Raw genomic sequence first — 9,540 nt, 5'->3', positions numbered from 1 at the left:
AAATTATTTAAATTCTCCACATGACTTTCCCATCCTTCTCATCCCTCCACTCTAATAAATATAGTCAATCAGCCCTGTGGTGTAATTTGGATGTTCTAAAACATACTACACCAGGCTTTCCTTCTCTTTCTTTAAAATCAGGTTTGATAATGATTTCCTCAGTATTATTGACAAAACTATGACTATAGAGTTCAAAAAGAGACATTAAGAAACTCAAGCAAATAAACAGATACATTATCCCTGAAATGCATAGTTCATGCAGTACTTTTGACTGTGACACGTTTTTCAGTTTCACAGACCTTGATTATACCTACAGATACCATCAGTAAAATAACAAACTCTAAGATTACTGCTGCTAAAACTGAGCAATATGAACATTCCAACTGGAAAACATTCTGTAGGAAGGCAAGATAAAAAGATAAAAAGATTCTGTACATACCAGTATCAGACAAACCGAACAGAGATTTATTAAGCAAAGTCTTGCAAGTTTTCCACAAGATGTCTGAACTCATCAGACCATTTCACTTATTCTACAAGTGCACTGCCTACTTCATTATTTGTTTTATGAAAATGTTTCTCCAAAAAGCAAAGTTAATATTCCGCTGCTACTGCCTCATCTTCCCCCCTGCCCCCCTCCCCACAAAAAAAAACAAACCACCATCTATTCCATTACTATTCATTTTAAAGCCTTAAGGTTTAAACAGTCTAACCAAGACGGTTGTCTTACCATGGGAAGAAAACATGGTCATGTTGTTTGTGTTGTGTTGCAGGACAAAAATAATCTGTGTGCCTCTAACACATCTGTAAGTTTACCTCCCTACTCTATGCAGTATAGTATAAAATATTTAGTATGGATGATAAACTTCAGATATCCTTGTGCCACTATACTCACTCCAATATCCAATTCCTTCTCCAAACTCTTGAAAAATACATCATCTGCCCAATAAAACAAGGCTATTTGAAGGATTAACATGCAACCCCACGCCAGTCACTGGTAAAAGACCTCTGGACATTAATACTTGCCTCCTGTTTCAGTAGCTAAAACACATCCATGAAAACTGGAAGTGCAGTGTGAGAACATTGCTGAATAACACTGTGTGAAATCCTGCAATTTCCTTCATCTATTTGTGGTAAACTTTAAAATAATAATAAATTTATGGAAATAAACCAAGTATTGCTTTAAGCTGCAATTAATAAGGTGCTAAACTATATAAACTATGATATAGATGCATATTCACAATTAACTGCAATAAATAAAATACATTTTCTGTTTTTTTTCATCTAAGACTTCAATAAACAGGTATTTTCGGTACTGAAAATGTACATTACACACAGTCTTCCAAGACTATCTAAGTTGTACAATTAAAATTCTGACAAAATAGGTCATGGTGCATTATAAAAGTAGAATCATAAAGGCTTTACCATACTGTAATTATCAGAGCTATCAGGTGCTGCCATGCTACAATATTTCAATTTTCCCAGACTGATATTTTAACAGTAGCTTGAAAGATGAAAAAAAGAAATTACTAAGATGACAGCTCAATTGTGCAGCAAAACTAAGTCATATGAAACACAGACATCCAATGAAGAATATCTCCTTATTGCTGAGTTTTTGCCTTTGTAATCTTAACATATGGTTTTCCCTGGTGCCAAGAAACCATGAATAAAAAGCTTTTGTTCTTGAAACGCACCTTTGTTCTTCCCAAACCTTAGCAACTGTCCATCGGTTCATGGATGCAGTGAAGATGAGGAAAGACTGAGTATGGAAGAACTCGTTATTGCCTGAGTCCAGTCTCCTATCTGACACTAACTTGTAACATGTAGATAGGGGAGTATGTTGGAAGTAATTCTGCATTATCAACCTGTGGTTAAAAATCAACTGCAATTTCAGAAAACTCTGTTAAAAGTAGTTCAAAACTGCTGAACTCTATCCCTAATGACAAAACCACCGGAAATTGTAAAAAGCATCTCCCCTTTTCTACTGTTTATTTCAGATCACATCCCTTGAATTAAGTACCACCTGATGCAGCAGTTTTCTGCAACAACAAAAGAATTTTTTTTTAATTGGATTTATTGGGATGAGCAAGCTCTACTAAGTAGCTAGATTAAATACGGGATATGAAATTTCCTTGCTAGATTTTGCTGAGAAATTCAGAATCAGACCAGAAAGGTGTACTACTGCCACATGCAAAGCTGAAGAAGAACCACACAACATTTCTCAGTTCTCCATAATTAAATTAAAGAAGGTAAGCCATATATTTGATTAAAGGAAAGACCCATAACAATCTTCTATCATCTGCATGGGAAGAGAATAGTGAGAATACTCTAAGCAGAAAATCCATGATAAGATCACAATTGTAACTTCCCTTTTCTCCAATAAAAAACTAACTTGAGAAGACCCAGATCACAACCAACATATAGAATACCTTTTAAGCAAGCTTTTATTACTTACATAAACAGTAGCCTTGCCTGGATTCAGCTGACATAGAGTTCTGAGTTTAGCCATTCTTCTGGTTTCAACAGGATCACCAGCCCGTGGAGCTTACCAGATCTCTGGGGAGACCTTTTTGAGCTTCTTTTCTGCACACACATTTTTGTCTCTTCAGCCTTCTCCTTTGAGGTAAATATTTCTTCCTTCACACATATAGATAATTGTACTAGCAGGCCTGTTTATGTGGAGATGATAATCTGCAGGCCAAAAAAAAAAAGGAAAAAACAATATTGACAACTAAACTAATATTGACAACTAAGAGGAAATACAAGTTCAAGGTAATTTGACACAGATATGTGTTGATAGTACTGAATTCTTTATTACTTGACATTTTTGTAACAAAATCAGATATTTTTAATAGCTGTATCATAGCTCAGTCATTATAAGCGTAAGTGAAAATTCTTTGAAAATTGTTCTTTTTTTTTGTGATAGCATAAATCATAGCAGAAGATAAGAATAAGTATTCTAAGTTTTAAAGCACCTTAATGTTATCATGCAACCTGCAACCTTAATTCTCTCTTCAAAAGATGGATGATATACACTATTCTAAAAACAAACAAACCCCCACAAACTTTATAGCTACAGATGCATATTTATATTATTTTAAAATATAACTGACAGGATTCCAACGGAGTGGTCTCAAGAAACTGCTCCGTTTGCTTCCCACAGACTAATTATTTCTGCGTCCCTTTCTTACTGGTGAGGTTATACTGATTTTCTTCTGTGGGTACAAGGTAAACACCCCCAGTAATGGACACGTTTTAATTATGACTAGGAACATTAAGTTCAAATTTAAGACAATCCACTTAGCTTGCTATAATAAATTCCTTGATTACTACAAATACTGAGGGTGCCTGATATCTTTTTTATTATTATTTAAAACAGCTAGATAACGTTAAAATAAATACTGTTTTGTTACATAAAGTCTCAGGTGACACGGCTATAGCCATACTAATGCTTTTCTGCACATAATAAAAGTTGGTATTTAAATCAATCTGTTTCTTCAGTTTGGGAATTTCCATATGATGATAGCCCAGCTGTGAGATGGCCAATGCCTGAAAGCTTCAGACTCAGTTTTGATGTTTCCAATAAAGTTATTTCAATTTACACCAAAGAAATTAAGAAGCCAAATGAAAATCTTCAAAGAGAAAAAACTACTTATATTGATCTTTAATAGCTTTATACCGGGCCTGTAATTTAGCTATGTGCTGCGGCTCTCAAGAGTGTGTCCTTTTAAAGAAGCTCCTCATTTTAGTTTCATCCGGACCAGAGTCCTCACAAATGCACAACACTGTGAATCACTTCAGCTTTGGTTAACCTTTTTAAATAACTACATTTTTTCTTTCATGAGAATACAGGCTGAAGATATGGTCATCTCCACTGCTGATCCTAACTGCAAGTTCCTAAAAGACAAAATCTCCAGAAGCTGAAATTATTTCACTATGAATTTAGCTTTAGCTATTTTTTGTGTGTGGATGCGTGTGTGTATGAAGTTAAGATTCTTCCTGAAAGCACTTTGTATTTGTAAGCAACTAAATTATGTTCAGACTACAGCTCAGAAAAGGCTTATAAAGAACAAGGCATTCTCTGATGAGCACCATGTAGAATCTTCAACGGAACAGCAGGAAGACACCTCTGGGGATGGACTCACTCTCTCATAAACCTTTATTTTACTACCAAAATATCTTTCAAGAGCACATGATAACCTTCCACCACTCCTGGTCACACTGCTAATGTAGCTGCTGATATGCACTGCAGTGGATTTTGAAAACCTGGATCAGGACAGGAGAAGATGCCCTTCCATGGAAAACAACCAGCTCACGTGCAATCATCCTGCAAAGAGGATCATTTCTATTCTGCTTCAAGGCTCTGGACAATGAAAAAAGAAATTGCTGGGGTTGTAATCCATAACAAATTCAGTATGCATACAAACAAGGTTTTATGTTGGATGCACTAGCCAGAGTAATATAAATATATAAATATAATACAGCCTGTCAGTAAGGTGTCTTCATCTGTCAGGGATGACAGAGACATGCAGAATCCCAAAGGTTATTGTAACTAGATTCTAACACCTCACATGGTATGACTTTCCTGACAGCCTTGAAGAAGGGTGTTGACAAGTACTGAAGCTTTAGGTTGCATATTATCAGAAGAGGAAAGCCTGAAAACCAGAGAAATCACTCAATGCAAATCCAACACATGATCAGATCTGCCCCTCGTACCCATACTACAGAATACCCTTTTTTGCTCTAGCAGCCAACCTAGCGAGGATCATAGTAAGATACCATCACTGTGTTCTCTATCACAACTAAGCCAATAAAAAAGAAACACGATGCAGACCTGCTTTGCTGAGGAGTCAAGGACTGGGTGCTTCATTTTCATCCTTGCCTTTTCCCAACCAAGCATATCTCCCAGTCTCTCAAGTTTGGGGAGAGCTAGCTTAGGAAGAAGGGCCACAGTAATTATTGTCTGTGAGCCCTTCTAGCAATTTTAGGTAGATCACTCATGTAGCTTATACGATGTTGTGGTGGTTTTACCCAGCTGAGCAGCTGTACTTTACCACAAACTCTCCCTCACAGGCTACAGCTCCGGCCCAGGGCCTGCTCCTGTGGGGGGCTCTCCATGGGCCGCACCCTTCTCCAGGCCACATCCACCTGCTCCACCAGGGGCTCCTCCATGGGCTGCAGCGTGGAGATCTGCTCCATGTGGGACCCATGGGCTGCAGGGGGACAGCCTGCTCCACCAGGGGCCTCTCCACAAGCCGCAGGGGAACTGCTGCTGCGTGCCTGGAGCACCTCCTGCCCTCCTGCTGCACTGACCTTGGGGGCTGCAGGGCTGCTTCTCACTCCTCTTTCCCAGCTGCTGTGGTGCAGCACTTTTTTGTTGTTTGTTTTGGTTTGGTTGTTTGTTTTATCCTTTCTTATCTCTTTTCTCACAGAGGCCTAAACAACTTTGCTTATTGGCTTGGCTCTGGGCAGCGGCAGGTCTTTTTTGAAGCTGGCTGAAACTGGCAGTTAGTTAACATGGGGCAGTTTCTGGACTCTTCTCACAAAGGCCACCCCTGCAGCCTCACGTTACCAAAACCTTGCGATGTAAACCCTACAGAAATGAATAAATTGTCACTGATCACAAATCTTCACCATTCTTGTTTGTGCACGTTGTGCACAATGTGAAATGAATAGCACCTAAATAGCATATGTAAACATTTTGCATATACATATATTTCGGAATTCATCCTCACTATTGTCACCATTATTAGCTGTTTCACCACAATAATCAAGGATTTAAATGCAGAGATAGAGAGAAGCTAAAGTCTCCTAGTGGCATTACCAAAGTAATTAGGTTCAGACAGGTTGCCATCAAGGAACTGTAAGTCTGCAGGTAAATATTTTGTAAGACATTTATTGTTTTAAAATATCTTTACCCATCACAAAATGTTTACTTTTTTCTGCTAAAATAAAATTATTCTTTCAGTTTCTTTCTCTACCCAGTCTGAATATCCAATGAGAGAAATACAGCTATGCAAACCCAGCTGGACATTCACAGTTGTGAATTGTCCAGTTTAAATCCATGTCTAGTCTCAGGCTGGAGACAGTACAAAATTCTTATCCACGCAAGTAAAGAACAAGGCTTCATAGCAAGTAGTAAAATCAGAATGTGCAGCTCATTCAGTTTCTAGGACATAATTCTCAGGTGAGTGATCTACAGTGAGGTAACTAAGAAGATGCTTCTTTTATATCATGTTGAGGGCATGCAGACCTACTCATTTGAGAAAACAAAGGAAGTTTTGCTGGTATTTTTAAGTCTCTCACAGTGATTGTCTTCAGTCTTGCTGCTTCTCTGTGTTCTTGTCCTTGCCTCAGAATGCAAAATGGATCCTTAGGAAAGACAATCTATGGAATAACCTATAAAATTTGCATTTCTCACATATTTTCTCTGTGGAAAGTATTTTAGCTTCTACCCTATTGCTCCAATTGCTCTGAAATTATAGACAGTTTACCTTTTAAGTTTTTTTTTTTAATAGTCTTGAACTACCCTCTGTAGCTGAATCAGAGATAAAAGCCTATTTCTAACTGCTCATGAAATCATTTTCACTCTTGCTAGATCTCAAAATGTCCAAAATAACCCTGTGGGAGTTTTATGGGCAGCAGGGTTTGAATATTGAACAATGTTTATAGAAGGGTTAAAAGCTTTTTGCAGAACTCGCAACGGCTTTGCCATTCCAGAAATAAAAGGAAACTGTTTGGGGACCAAAATTTGTTTGTTTTTTTTTCAATATTTACTTTCTGGTCCTGTGAGATCACTGTGCCATGAAAAGAGTAAGAACAACCAGTACAAACATGTTTGCCTACAAATATAAGGACAATAAATTGAAGTCTGGCTTACACCTTCAAAGAACAATCCTTGCCCAGGACCTGAGAGCCTGAACCCATATGGCGTTTGAGCTTATGGTGTAAATAAATGAAACAAATGTCTCCAATTGAAGCATCTTTCTTTTTCTTACGGTTCAGCGTAAGATAGTACATTAGAATTATTGTTCCTACTCACTTGGATTTAGAGGCATTCAGGACGTCACATAAGTTGCGATCCATTGTTCTGTGTGTTGAATAGATATCAAATAAATGACAGTTCCTGTGAAGAAAAATATACCGTTTACACAGGTAGTAAAAGTCGACACAGGATTAAGCAGTTGGGCACAATGAATAAACTGCACTAAGACAAACACATCTGCTTTGATCAGTATGAATGACTAGTTAAGAAATCACACACGTTCCTTCATGAAAAAGAGCAAATTTTAATAACGTACACTTCAAACAAAACACCACCGTATTTGCCAAAGATGAATAAGCAGTAATCAATGATGCATCTGCAAAGTCCATCATCTGCCCATAAGAAAGTATATGTAAAAACCTATGTGAACTTTTCAGTTCGCAATCTTGTCTTGAATTTATGGTTCAGTGCTATATCTTTCAAACACTAATCTCTAACTGTGCTGAATCAACACCTCCACAGGAACAGCAGGAAAGGGAAATACTAGTACTTGAGGCTCCAGTCAGCAAATGCAGAAGAGCTAGGTAGCTTGGCAACAGTGGCACAAGTAATCTTGAAAATTTCATCCATTTAATTCCTCAGGGAGAAAACTCTTAGTGAGCTGAGGTTGCTACTAAAGTGATTGTACAACACCTACAGTAACTGATCAATTTAAAAATGCAATAAAAAAATAGAATGATTGAAAGAAGTACAGAGCAAATAAAAAAAATGTTTTGTTTGTTTGTTTTTCTCTTAGGATTACTTAGATTTGCAGGTTAGCAATGAATAGCTGTTACCTAGAGGACACCTGGAGAGATTAAGTCTTACAGTATTGTATAGTCTTAATTCAGGGTAGGCTCCAATTCCTTATTATTTGCTTGAAACACTGCCATCTCAGTAGAACTATAAAAATAAAAAATAAAACCAGAAAAAAAAAAAAACAATAATTCTCAAAGAACCTGTGAGGAAAACAGCTTGCTTTTAAAAGTCAGTTTCCAATCCTATTTACATATATTGTCCCTAATATTCAAAAGAATTCAGAAGGCTGAACAAAAACACTTACAAATTTGAAACAAATAAGATGGTTTATAGAGAATTAGCTATAATGTATAATGTATCATTCTTTATAAATATAGCCAACTATATCAACAGTTCTCTGGTTCTCTGGTGTTATTTGTGAGCTCTTCCAAGTGGTTAGGAAAATGTTGATAGCCTAGAGGCCACACTTACCTAAATTAAAAAAAAAAACACTGAGCAATGAATTTTATCACAGAATGTTCAGAGACACTAATACTACCTTGCAACATGCAATTATGCACTTCCATGCACAGAGATGCTATGTTCATAAGTCCTTATATTTAACGTGACTACCACTACCATTTGTACTTGCTTACATTACACTTATTTTAACAATATTTTTTCAGTCTAGATTCCTAACAATACCATTTTGGACATTTATGCTGAGAGCTTTTTAGCTGAGCAACTTATATGAGAAGATATCCAAATTATACCACCATTGTTGCTGTTCACAGCCGAGAAGACCTTCTCCTCAGTCCCCAAACAAGAAATTAACCCCTAAAGATGACCGTTTTGTATGATTTATAGGCTGGGTCTTGTGATTCTTGAATTCTGTAAAGGCTTGTGCAACTGATAGGCTTTCTATCCAAAAGGTGTTAATTAGAATTTTTGTTTGTTTAAAGCAGAGCTCCCTTTCCAGATTGGTAGGGAAACGGAAGAGAGAATAGTGGAAGGGACCATTCCAACATTTCTGTGCTCTCTTCCCTCACATCAACTCATACAAAACCTCCTCCTGTTCATAAGCAGAACTCTTTCCTTTTTCTCCACAGCTACCCTCTTGCTGCTCCCTTCCAGAGGATGAAAGGGGGGGGGGGGGAACACACATCTTCTGTTTCAGAAGTGCTGAGACCCTTGATAGAACTGGAACTTCTGGTGCCATTGAGAGAAAGCTTCCAGCATTTGCTGGAGTAACTGAACTCTCAAGTACTTTGAAAGTTGGTAGCCGCAACTCTCGTCAGTACCACTTAAAGAAGTGTCCTTGGTAAATTTAGAGCTTGTGAACAAATAGAATATCATTAATTTTGTTGCCACTCCTAACAAAGACCAAATCTCAGTGAATCAACTATGTGGGAACCAAAATATCACAGTGACAGGTACTTCAGAAATACATCATAAAGCCTGTTCTGTAAACATGATGGGTTAAATCTTAGCCCTATTGAAGCGAAAGCTCACTCGAAATCAAAGAATAAAGTAGTGCGCCTCTAGGGAAATAAATTGTTCAAAGGCTTATCTTGCCAGCAGCACCAGGCTGCTTCTCATACCTTGCTCTAGTACTAGCTCTGCCTGCCAGCAGGTTGCATCTGCTGTGCAACCTTGAATAATTCACTCACCTCTCACCTCTGTGCCCTGAACCTGTCTCTGAGACTGAAGCTATGCTTTAACAGGAGATGGGAGGCTTCCTGCAACATAATGCAAGTCAACTGCTACTCGGTACCCAAATG

At 37.7% G+C, this 9,540-nt stretch overlaps 1 long non-coding RNA gene across 1 annotated transcript; it reads right to left on the bottom strand.

Moving 5' to 3' along the window:
- Positions 1–604: 604 nt before the first annotated feature.
- On the bottom strand, positions 605–7,119 carry LOC121069983. Its single transcript, XR_005819801.1, has 3 exons — positions 7,040–7,119; positions 2,453–2,688; positions 605–1,862 (listed from the first exon to the last, which is right to left on the bottom strand). It is a non-coding gene; the product is annotated as an uncharacterized LOC121069983 (long non-coding RNA).
- Positions 7,120–9,540: the final 2,421 nt, after the last annotated feature.

This window comes from Cygnus olor, chromosome 4, assembly GCF_009769625.2.
Source record: "Cygnus olor isolate bCygOlo1 chromosome 4, bCygOlo1.pri.v2, whole genome shotgun sequence".
In the NCBI taxonomy this organism is placed as follows: Eukaryota; Metazoa; Chordata; class Aves; order Anseriformes; family Anatidae; genus Cygnus; species Cygnus olor.
The sequence above is the reverse complement of the archived record's forward strand: the minus strand, read 5'-3'. Positions and strand labels throughout refer to the sequence as shown.